This window comes from Colius striatus, chromosome Z, assembly GCF_028858725.1.
Source record: "Colius striatus isolate bColStr4 chromosome Z, bColStr4.1.hap1, whole genome shotgun sequence".
Taxonomy (NCBI): Eukaryota; Metazoa; Chordata; class Aves; order Coliiformes; family Coliidae; genus Colius; species Colius striatus.
Window position 1 is genome coordinate 29,852,896 of NC_084790.1, and position 10,983 is coordinate 29,863,878.

At 40.7% G+C, this 10,983-nt stretch overlaps 1 protein-coding gene across 9 annotated transcripts in view; it reads right to left on the reverse strand.

The window, feature by feature from the left end:
* The window catches only part of FER (FER tyrosine kinase), a 156,068-nt gene extending 146,704 nt beyond the window's left edge, over positions 1-9,364 (reverse strand). For 8 of the 9 annotated variants that reach the window (XM_062019472.1, XM_062019470.1, XM_062019473.1 and 5 more), the window contains exons 1-3: positions 9,286-9,334; positions 3,926-4,054; positions 1,357-1,460 (exon numbers count right to left, since the gene is read on the reverse strand). The gene's annotated coding sequence lies outside the window, so the exon portion shown is untranslated. Of the gene's footprint in view, positions 1-1,356; positions 1,461-3,925; positions 4,055-9,285 lie in introns of all 9 variants that reach the window. The other variant, XM_062019471.1, reaches the window with a different exon arrangement.
* Positions 9,365-10,983: the final 1,619 nt, after the last annotated feature.

Consider the following 10,983-nt stretch of genomic DNA (forward strand, 5'->3'; position numbering starts at 1 on the left):
TAGCATGTTTTATAGAAGTAACGAAATCCCACTGGCATCAAACAGGACAAATGAGTTTCAGCAAATTTTTTTTTTCATTTTCAAATAGAATCAAAGAGTCACAGAGTGGGATGGATTGGAAGGGACCTTTAGAGATAATCTAGTCCAACTTCTTGCTAAAGCAGGTCCACCTAGATCAGGATGCACAGGAATGCATCCAGGAATGTTCTGAAAATCCCCAGAGAAGAAGACTCCACAATATCCCTGGGCAGCCTGTGTCAGTGCTCCCTTACTCTTACAGTAAAGAAGTTTTTCCTTGTGTTTAAGTGGAATTTTTCGTGTTCCAGCTTGTGCCCATTACCCCTTGTCCTGTCACTGAAGACAACAGAAAAAAGTGCTGCCTCATACTCCTGATATACATCTTTTAAATACTTAATAAGTGTTAATTAGATTCTCCCTCAGTTTTCTCCAGGCTGAACCGCCCCAAGTCCTGCAGCATTTCCTCATAGGAGAGATGCTCCAGTCCCCTGATGATCTTGACTCTCTCTAGAAGTTCCTTGTCCCTCTTCAGCTGGGGAGCCCAGAACTGGACACAGGACTGCAAATGAGGAGTGCTTTCTCAAGCACCACCACCACAGCAATGGAGTCAAATTCCAAACAAAGCAATATGAAATTTTGTCAATGTCACAGTGAGAAAATTGCAGTAACAGTCATACAGTTCTTCAATACTCTAACACTCCCCTCACTAAATAAAGCAAATATTCCAGCATTATTAGTCTTCCTGGATTCCAGCAAAAACTCTGAAGAAAGCAGTTGTCGTAGACAATCTACACTTAAAAGACTGCAACCTGGCCTTGGCACATACCAGTGGCTGTAACATGTCAGATCAAAGGCCCTGTGTGTCTGACAACAATTGAAGTCAAATGAACACAGAAAGATAGAACACATATATAGCAATATTTTCTCAGGAAGCTCTCCTACCCTTTTAATCACTGGTGCCTTCTGTTACATATTGCCATGAAATATATCCAATATTGTGTTTGCCAGTCTTAAAATCACGGTGGATTCACATGCATCTGCTGGAATCTGTGGTTTCATGACATCAATGACAAGGTAGGCAAATGACTACTAACTACAAGCACATATGGCCCTCAGTTAACTTCAGAACAGAAAAGTCTAGCATGCATCTGGCCCCTCTAGAAGGAGAACATGAACATGACCTAGCTGAATTAGTGCCTCCATAGAGGTACTGCCATCAATAAGCACCCAAAAAAGCTAGCCTGATCATTTCAAAACAGGCCTGACATACTAATCAGCTCAAGGCAAAACAGGTATCTTATTTGCTGGAAGGCTTTCTGCAAAACATAGTTCACATACCTTAAAAAAATTTTTCTCAATAAATAGTCCTTAGTACACTTCTCTTTATGTCAGCAGCTACTTCTTGTGATTTTGGGTTTCTGATATTTTATTTCCTTTGGACCCTACAAAACAAAACAACAACAAAAAAAAATTAAGCTGCACATGTAACTGAAGAATTCTTTATTTTAAAGTTCTTGGAATTCACTGTATCATAAACAGAAAATTAGTTTCATTTCTTTCTGAATTTTGCCCTTGATGAAACAAAAAAGAAGTCCCTTAGTAAGGAAAATGAAAGCATGGAAGACCAAAATTCATTATAGCAAAGACAAACTTAGTGGCAATATTTTCACTAGAGTGTAAGAAAAAGAGCCACAACATGAGAAAGAAACCAATTAAGACACAAATTTCTTATATAACTCTAATTACTCTAATATCTGGAATACTATGAGGTCAGAAAGTTAAGATGACTGCAGTACTAAAGTGTCAAGCTGTAACTCTGGACTGCAATGTAGGTGAAGCAAACTGCAACAGAAGGTTACAACTTTGAGGTTTTATATTAAGAAAAAAGTATATAAAATATAAAACATTGTAATAAACATTCTTTGTACATGGCTTACAAGTGTAAACTTATACTGTATAAGCTACCTCCGGACCAAAGTTAATTGTTCACTCACAATCTCATTCCAGAATGTCTCATCTAAAGTTACATCTCTAGATAAGACATTCAATATTAGTATAGTAATGCCTTTGTAAGAAAAGATACAATAAGCAAAAGTGAAAGACAGCGTAAGGGTAAATAAAAGAGAATTATTTTCTAAAGCACTAATCAGATACATTTATGAAATCTTATGAAGGGATAGTTTTAGTTCATATTAAAGCAAACGTATTTAATATTCCTTTCTGGTTACTTAGTGACATTCTCTAGAAACTGTCTAATATAAATACAAAACTTCCATTCTCCATGGCCAAAAATAGAAAAGACTGTAAGTGATGCTTACATTCAGTCACTGTAAAGAAACAGCAGCTATGTAAGCAGCTATGAAATGATACAAAAAATGCAGCAGGACAGAAGCATTACAAAATTCATCACATTTTTAATAACTAATAGAAAAATACTTGTTGCAAAGCCCAAGACAAAGTCTTCACCAGCAAAACATCACAAGCAAAACTTTAAAGTAAAACCTTTATAAAGCCAAACTAGTAAATTTGGCTCCATTCCTCTCATCATCATAAACACAAACCAGATAAAAAGACTGTATTATCACTGGACAGGAACAGGCCTTTCCTAGTTCAAATGGGACTCATTAAAGTGAACAAATGCTACCACCAGCCCTGGGCACATTCAGATGTCAAGCAGATGTTAAAAGAGTTGCATGTGCTAAAATGAACCCCTTCTGAAAATTCCATTTATTAAATGAAACAACAGATTGGAGACACTTAAAACATAGCTCAGCTGTATCTTCTCTGCACAACGACAAAAGGCACACCTTTTCTTAAAGTTCTACAGCATATGTTAGAATGGAGAATTTTCACAGAATCATAGGGATCTTTAGAGATCATCTAGTCCAATCCCCCTACAGAAGCAGGTTCACCTAGATCATGTCACACAGGAACATGTCCAGGTGGGTCTTGAAGACCTCCAAGGAAGGAGACTCCACAACCCCTTTGGGCTGTCCATGTCACTGCTCTGTCACCCTCACAGTGAAACAGTTTTTTCTTATATTTAAGTGGAACTTTTTGTGTTCCGGCTTCATCCCATTACCCCTTGTCCTGTTGCTAGCTACTACATAAAAAGCGATTTTGTTATCAATATAAAAATAAAATGCAAACCCAACTTTTCTTCAGAATTCCAGTTACTACATTTCATCCATGTGCACATTTTAATTTGCATACATGACATTATCAGAATTTAAAACTGGTAATACAAGTCCAATACTGGTCTATTTGACAGGTGTGTGCTAGCTAGCACACAGAAGTGTAATAAAAGCTTGCCAGTGAATTATACAAGCATCTGTAAGATATCAATAAAATGTTACAAAATTCCCATTGCTATTTCTGAGTTCAAACATAGCAGAATTTGACAGCTGCAGACTGCTTGCTACCTCAATACAATAAACCACTAGGTACTGAAGATATAAAAGAAAGAATTAAAAGATATGTATAAAACAAAAACCCTAGATGATCTGAACGCAGTCAAAGACAATGTCACACCAGATCCTCAGGTGACTGAACTACGTGTTTGCACCTTCTTAAACACCTGAAATGCCTAACAAATTTTAATACATAACATATACCAGGGCTAAATTTGCAAGACACATGAAGGAATCTACCCTTCCTTTTTAGACCCAGTCAGTTTTGTCTGTGTATCATCAACCCTCCCAGTTAAACACTTCCTCTCTGTATCTCCACTACGCTCCTGAAGTCTAGTTGGGGGAAATTTCACGATAAACTACTGAAGCACAAGAGATCGCTGTGTCATATACTATCAGATGGATGTTTTATCAGCATGATACACACGGTATGCACTGGATGCTTAGTGGAAACATGAAGCCTTAGGTCTGAGAACACACAGCATTCAACAAGATACCTCCAGAAGATCATTCTACATAGGACACAAATCTGTTGCAGTACGCATCCCAAGTGTGGCTGCAGCAGACTCTGGAGAAAACAATCCTATCAGCTGTGAGCAGGTTTCCTTCCAGAGGGCACCAGCTGGCTGCAGAAAAGTAGAGTTAGAAAGCATTCTGCATGGAAAAATAAGAGGCCATGGGAGGAAGAAAAGGGGTAAATCAAACCAAGATTTTGACCTCAATAAGGATGTGTGTAATTACCGCCTCATATTAAAAAAAAAATCATTTTTCTAAATTACATAGTCTACATGCCAATTAAATTTCTTAAAACAGTAGCTTCAGATGTACTTAATACAGTCACTGATGAGAAATTTCCCATTTAAAATTTCAACATTCACCTAATCCAAATGGTAGAACTGGGTATTAAAAGGCCTTTTACCAGCTTTGTTATAGACCTTTAACTCTTCACAATTCTTTGCTTTTTCGGCTAAGCACTGAAACTGCATTTTGCTATGTTCTGCAGGTCAGGCATTTCCTTTTAACTGGTGGATTTCAGTTATCACATCTGCTGAACTGGTAAATAATAATATTATGGAAATTACAGAAAACAAGTTCTCCTTGGTAGAAAACACCACTCACAGTCTCAACATACAACAAATACATTCATACCAACAATAAAAAAGTGTGTGTTTTTCTGACTCCATGCTTTATGTCTCTTAATCAGTAAAAACATGCTCCAAAGTTGTATGATTTTGTTTGAAAACAGTAACAAAAGCAATTCTAACATTTTTATGAAATGTTAGAACAATTGTTATAAAATACTATGATTTATATTGCTTAAGCTGTCATATGTTGGAAACCTAGCTACTTCACTTGACTGCACATCTTATATGGAACTCCTGAAATTCACTTGGGATACAAATAGTATGGCATACTGTTTTACGTTCATGAACATTTCAAATCAGAAGCTACTACTAGGAAGTCAGATGCCATCTGAAAGAAACCCAACACATTTAAATAAAGCTTTAGCATAATTCGCAAAAGCTGTATTTTAACAGACACAGTAGCAATACATTACACAAAACAGACTTTAACAAACTTACACAATTTAACAGCAGATAGGACAAGCTTTAGGTATTCAAATATTAAGGGCTAACCTAAGAACATACACTTACTTGTTTACAGGTTCACCAAGGGTGAATTTAATGATTTAGCCCAGTACCTAACAACCTCCACCAGCTGAGGTATTCTTAATATGTTATCTGCCTGAGCATTACAGTACCAAATAGCCAATGAAAGTATTCTTGTCTTCTTAAATAACCATTAATTATGCTCTTACCCATTCCTGTCAGTTTTGTACTCAAAAGAAACCCCCACCTTTTATTACTGCCATTCTCTGTTCACACAGCAAATATGACAAATGTGATGATGAATCATGTAAGTTACAATGCCAATGCAGAGAATAAGGTTTTCCAATTTCTCTGAAGAAAGCTAGGCATAAATAGAGCTGAAGAAAACCAGCAAAGATTCACAAATTGAGCTGCCCTCTCTAGAATATGTATTATGTGATCATGTAATTACTTCCACAGTGCTTTTCTCCATAAATGTCTGACTCATTTATTACAGAAGATGGAGTGCCCTGGAGATGATTCAGCATTCTGTCAGAGGGGCTCATCTGCATGACTCTGTCATGCTCATTGCTGTCTCCCAGTTTCTAAACAGGCAATTTCAAGGAAAGAAAGGGTTCATGATTAACAAACTTTAACACTACTCTGGATTCTATTTCTGCTTCTAGCAAAGAGTGCTTACATAACATGAAACATTTCATAAACTTTTCACAGGTTGCCCCTACTTAAAAGGTAATTGATTTTTCTGAACTATGGTAATTTACTTTGATCTTTAAGCTTAATTTCTTAATGTCTCAGTTCCACACATTAAAAAAAAAATTACTTCCAAAACTATAAGAGCTTGAGAAAACATAATCTTCAGATTTGAATACCATATAAAAACAAACACATGATAATCTAATAAGACAGGATTCCAAATGGACTATGGTACTGTGCAAGCAATATTGTAAAGCATACCTAAAGGACAGGTTAATAGCATACATCCATGGCTTTCATTTCCCCCTTAACAGATGAAAGCTTCATGTGATCATTGTAATACAGAGAAACATCACAGAAACATCCCAAAGTATGCAACTCCTCCTGCTACTCTGCGTTCACCCTGTCAACAACATGAGGTCAAGATTTGCCCTCAGTATTAATTCTCCTCTCAGCAGAAAATAAGGGTAAAAATATTAGAAAGCCCAACTAAAACCTCTCATTGTTCAAGGTGCAAGTTCACAACATAAGCAGGGTTAAGCAGCCAGAACTGTGTCCTAACAAGCCAACTAAAACATTTCAAATATTTGGAATTTTGACAAACCTGTACAACTGGACAGAAAACATGTCTTAATTTATTGGGAATTTATTTTTATCATCACCAGGAAAACATCTAGGAGTGAAAAGATCCCTACTACTTCAGACTCAAAAACCAATCTGAACTCTGCCTTTAAACTTGCAGGAGACATTAGAAAATATTATAGTCATGCACTCAAATACAGTTTCATCCTATGAAATGACAGCAATCAAAATCCTCCATCCTGTAAAGTTATTCTAAAAGAAATTTTAAAACACAAGAAAAGTCGTTTCGAAAGCACTCTTGTAGCTTTTCAAGAAACCTTCCAAAACTTCCCATGCACTGTACATGACCCCATACATGGCTCTTAAAACAAAAGATAACTACCTTCTCTCAGACTTTATAAACAAAGCTATGAATTCCACTGATTTACTAAAAAAGTTTCCAAAATAAATCTTTCCACAGAGATTCTAGTTACCTAATGCAAATGTTATACCAGTAGAAATTCACCACATATTTACATGCATGGTATTTTAAATCCTTCAGATCTCTAAGGAAATTATGGATTCTTTAATGATGAACAATCCCAGGACCATCTCTACTGTATCATAAACCTCCACCACCTATTTTTTAAAAGGCAAATACATCAACACTGTAATTAAGACATTACTTAGCGGACATTTGATCTCTAGATAGGAGCATACATGCAGTTTACTTCCTGCTGGAATGAAACTGGGCTTTCCTCTCTTCTCTTGCTGTTTCTCCCCACCCCTCTGCACCCACAGCAAAAGAATCCCCTTTCCTTTTTCTAGACCCACTTCCCACACAGTGCAAAAAAAACTCCACCCTGCACAGAGATGACCTCATACTGCTAGCCCATCTCCTTGTATGGAGCAACTCTGGGCTTGCTGCCAGCTTTCTCTGCCTTCAGGCTGACAAGGCAACATACCTTCCTTTGCCCAGCTGCTTCACAGCTGGAAGACCATGGAGGCAAGGCCCGGCAGGCAGGGGCAAGCCAGGCAGGAAGAGACAGGTCTCTGCAGAGACAAGAAATAGACCAACAGATGCCTAGCGTAAACCTACTTCCTATTGACAAGGCACTTCTCCATGTCATGAAGAACTGAACTGGGGACACTCTTTAAGTATGGAAAAACATCTCTTGTCACCCAACCACAGTGTAACTGCACTTAGCTGAATCCTACTCCCCTGTGTTCAATCTCTCTATTCCAGTGAGGCAAGTGTTTCCTCCTTCTCTCTCTTAATGAAGACCCCTCTTCTCTTCCTTTGTACCACTCTACTTTAAAATCCTTTCCTTCTTTCTTTGCTCTACCTCTACTTTCAAGTGTCTCTTCAGAATGATTTCTACATGATCTATTTATACATTAGAAATCCAAATACTAAGAGAAGAAAAAACTTCCTTTGAAACACCTAGTTGTGACATGAAGCTATAGCTGTACAAAAGTAGAAAAGAATCTTAGCAATTGTCACTGCAGCTTTTGCTGTGTTAAAAAGTAACCTTGTACATACAAGACTTTATCTCCTCCTTCAAATAAGATCCCCAAAGCTCAATGTTTCACATATGTCTTTTAAGGTTGTTAACAGTACTGATTATTTTCTTCACCACGTTAAAAAGGAATTTATAAAAGGAGACAACATACATATAAAAGGAGACATATAAAGGGAGAGGACATCAACAACAATCATTGTCGTAATTCAACTTATGCTATGTCTATCAATTGCAATTTTCTTTGACTGTGAGTGGATTAGAAGTATGAACATGCCACCTCCTTGGGCCTTCCAGGGACTAGCACACACATGGAGTGAACCGTGTCAATCACCTCTTTCTTATATATAGTATTTCAAATATACAATTAAGTGAATATAATACCCAGTAAATTCTTTTGGTCAGAAAGTCTCAGATGTCAACAAGACTTTTCTTACATTGCAGACCGATAGAAGCTGCACTAAAATAGAGCAGAACATCAAAATCACTTGTCCAGGTTTGTTACACAGTGGGGAAAAGTTATGTCAACTACTTGGAAAGCACTGGTGCTTTCTGGCAAACAGAAGATGAGCTGGCTTGTTTAAAAGTATGACAAAATCCTAGATGTCCACATAGGACGCATCCCTTCCATGGGTGAATGCTCACGTAAATTCAAACATGAATAGAAACATACTCCTATATGAAAATGGATGTTTAATGTCGTTCTGTATGTTTTGCTCTCCAATACCAACTATGTGAACATTTAGGACCCTGCAGATGCCTAACACACAAAGCATAAAAAGCACACAGTAGCACTAGAAAGGCCTCGTCCATGCAGGCTCTGTAAATTTCATGTGAAAACTCAGAATGTCGCTGCACAGGTGCGGGCAAAGCAGGGCCACTGAATTTATACAGGAAACGTGAGGCCCCACACATGACAAAGCTTCAGGCGGAGGCCGGCGCATCGTTCCGCTGTTTGCGGCAGTCGCGGCCAGGCCGACGTGCCGTGGCGCAGCCGGAGTGCCAGAGGGGAACAGACACGCCGGGGACCCGCGGGGGCGGCAGGAATAGGGACAAGCCCGCCCTTCTTCTCCCGGCCTGGCACCCATGCGGGGCGCCGCGACCCCGGCCCGACGGCAGCCCTGGGGGCGAGGCTAGCACCCCGACCTGCCTCGCTGCCGGCCCCGCCGGGGCAGGCCGGGTCGGAGTAACCGCCCTGGGACAGGCGCCCCTGAAGCTCCACTGCACTACCGCCGCGGGAGGTGACCGGATGCTGCCGCCGCCGCCACCGCCCCCTCAGAGGGAAGCGCGAGTGGCGCCGGCCCCGCCCCGCCGCGCTCGCAGGTAGATCCCTGCGCGGGGCCTACCCGCCACGACCGCTTGCTGGGCGGGAGGGCGACAGGTCGCGGCAAGGGGCGTAGGCGGCCGCCCTCCGGTCCGGGCGCCGCTCCCGGGGCGCATGCACCCGCCGGGCCGCGCACGGCAGCCACTTACCTAACAGGCCGAGCCCCTCCGCCGCCGCGGGCGTCACGGCCCCGCCAGAGCCACGTGACGCGTACGGGCCAGTCATCGCCGGCCTGCCCCCTCCCTGATCGCCAATCCGAGCGCTCCCCGCCTCCTGGTGACGCATCGCGGCTCGCAGCCAATGCGCGAGGTAAGATGCGCCACGGTCGCCGTCTCCCGGCTTGGGGAGGTGGTGCGATTGGACGCGAGCCACAACGCACGGGCGGGGCGGGGCGGGGCGGGGCCACCCGCGTCGCGCGGAGCCCCCCCGTTTCCCGGCAACGGGGTCCGGGCCCGGCTCCCGTTGGGGAGGTGGCGCAGCGCGGGCGGGCAGCGGGCGCGGCGAGGCAGGGTCGAGGGCCTTTCAGCAGCCGGCAGCAGGCACGCCCTCACGCTGCTTCGGTGCAACGCACGTCTCTGGCTTTAAAGTGTCTGTGGGGTTTTTGGGTGGTTTATTGCTCAGGTGTTGGAGTAACAGAAGTGCGTGAGACGCTAAAAATGGCAAGTTCTGCCTGAGAAAGTTAACTGCTGCTCATCGTGACTTGGGGACAGGGAGCTTAATGTTTTGGTTACCTCGCCAAGTCACTGTCGGGAGCGGGTAATGAGAAGGAGAAAAAAGAAAAATAAAAAGAAAAAAAAATTGGAAGGAAAAAAAAGAAAAAAAAAGAGGGGGGGAAAGCAAGAAAAAGAGCTCTTATTGTGATGTGAACTAGATAGATTTGGATCAACTTGATGAATACTAAAGTGTTGAAAATTGTCTTTTGGAAAATATTTCACTAGAGCAAATGAAAAGTTAAATTTAATTAGTGATAACAAAGTCTGATGCCACAATGCATTTCATACATACAGGAAAACGTAAGAATCCCATAACAGGTCAGGTCGGAATTACAGGCCTGTAATTACCCTGTCTCTAGCATTTACCAGTTGCTGGTATTGAGGAAGGAGTCTGAAAAACAAGATGTGGCCAGGGAAATCATACTGCAATTAATGTCTTCTTCATAGACCAGACTGTTTAAAAAGCACTAGTAAAGATTTGCCCTGTGCAGTTTTCTACCTCTGTTTAAGGTGTTTATGTTTTTTTCTTCTAAAATAATTGGCATATTTTATCTGTTTGTCAAATGATGTTCAAATTATGGTTTTTTGTACATCCTTTTTGTTTTTAAACACACTTCGAAGCAATTTGAGATCTACGTACAGTTAGAAGCAACTTTGCGTACTCCTACTACAAAAAAGGGTGTTTTGATTGTAGCAGAAAGTTGGGGTTTAAGATGTCATTTACATCTGGATGTTGAACAATGGTACATTTGGGATAAAAATCTTAATTTAAATGCAAATACTGAATTCAGTATAAGAAATCATCAATGACAGGATTTTATGAGATATGCAGGTGCAAACAATCTGATTAAGTCTTGGTTCAGCTGTACTCAAATGTGTCCTTTTTTATTGGGCAAGTATCTTGTCAGTCAAGCAGCTCACATGCCTAAATAAGATATTTTTATGATCATGTCTACGTTTTGGTAATTTAGCTGGACTTGAAATCCTTGAACCTGGTGAAAATTGGAAGACAATAGCACAAGGATGGAAAAAATCTGTCCTCATTAGTTTTATGGTTTGAATTTTTTAAACTTTCCTTGAAGAACCTGCTTCACTTCTGAGACAGAAGTTCTTTTCTGTTCTTTTCTGTAGTAA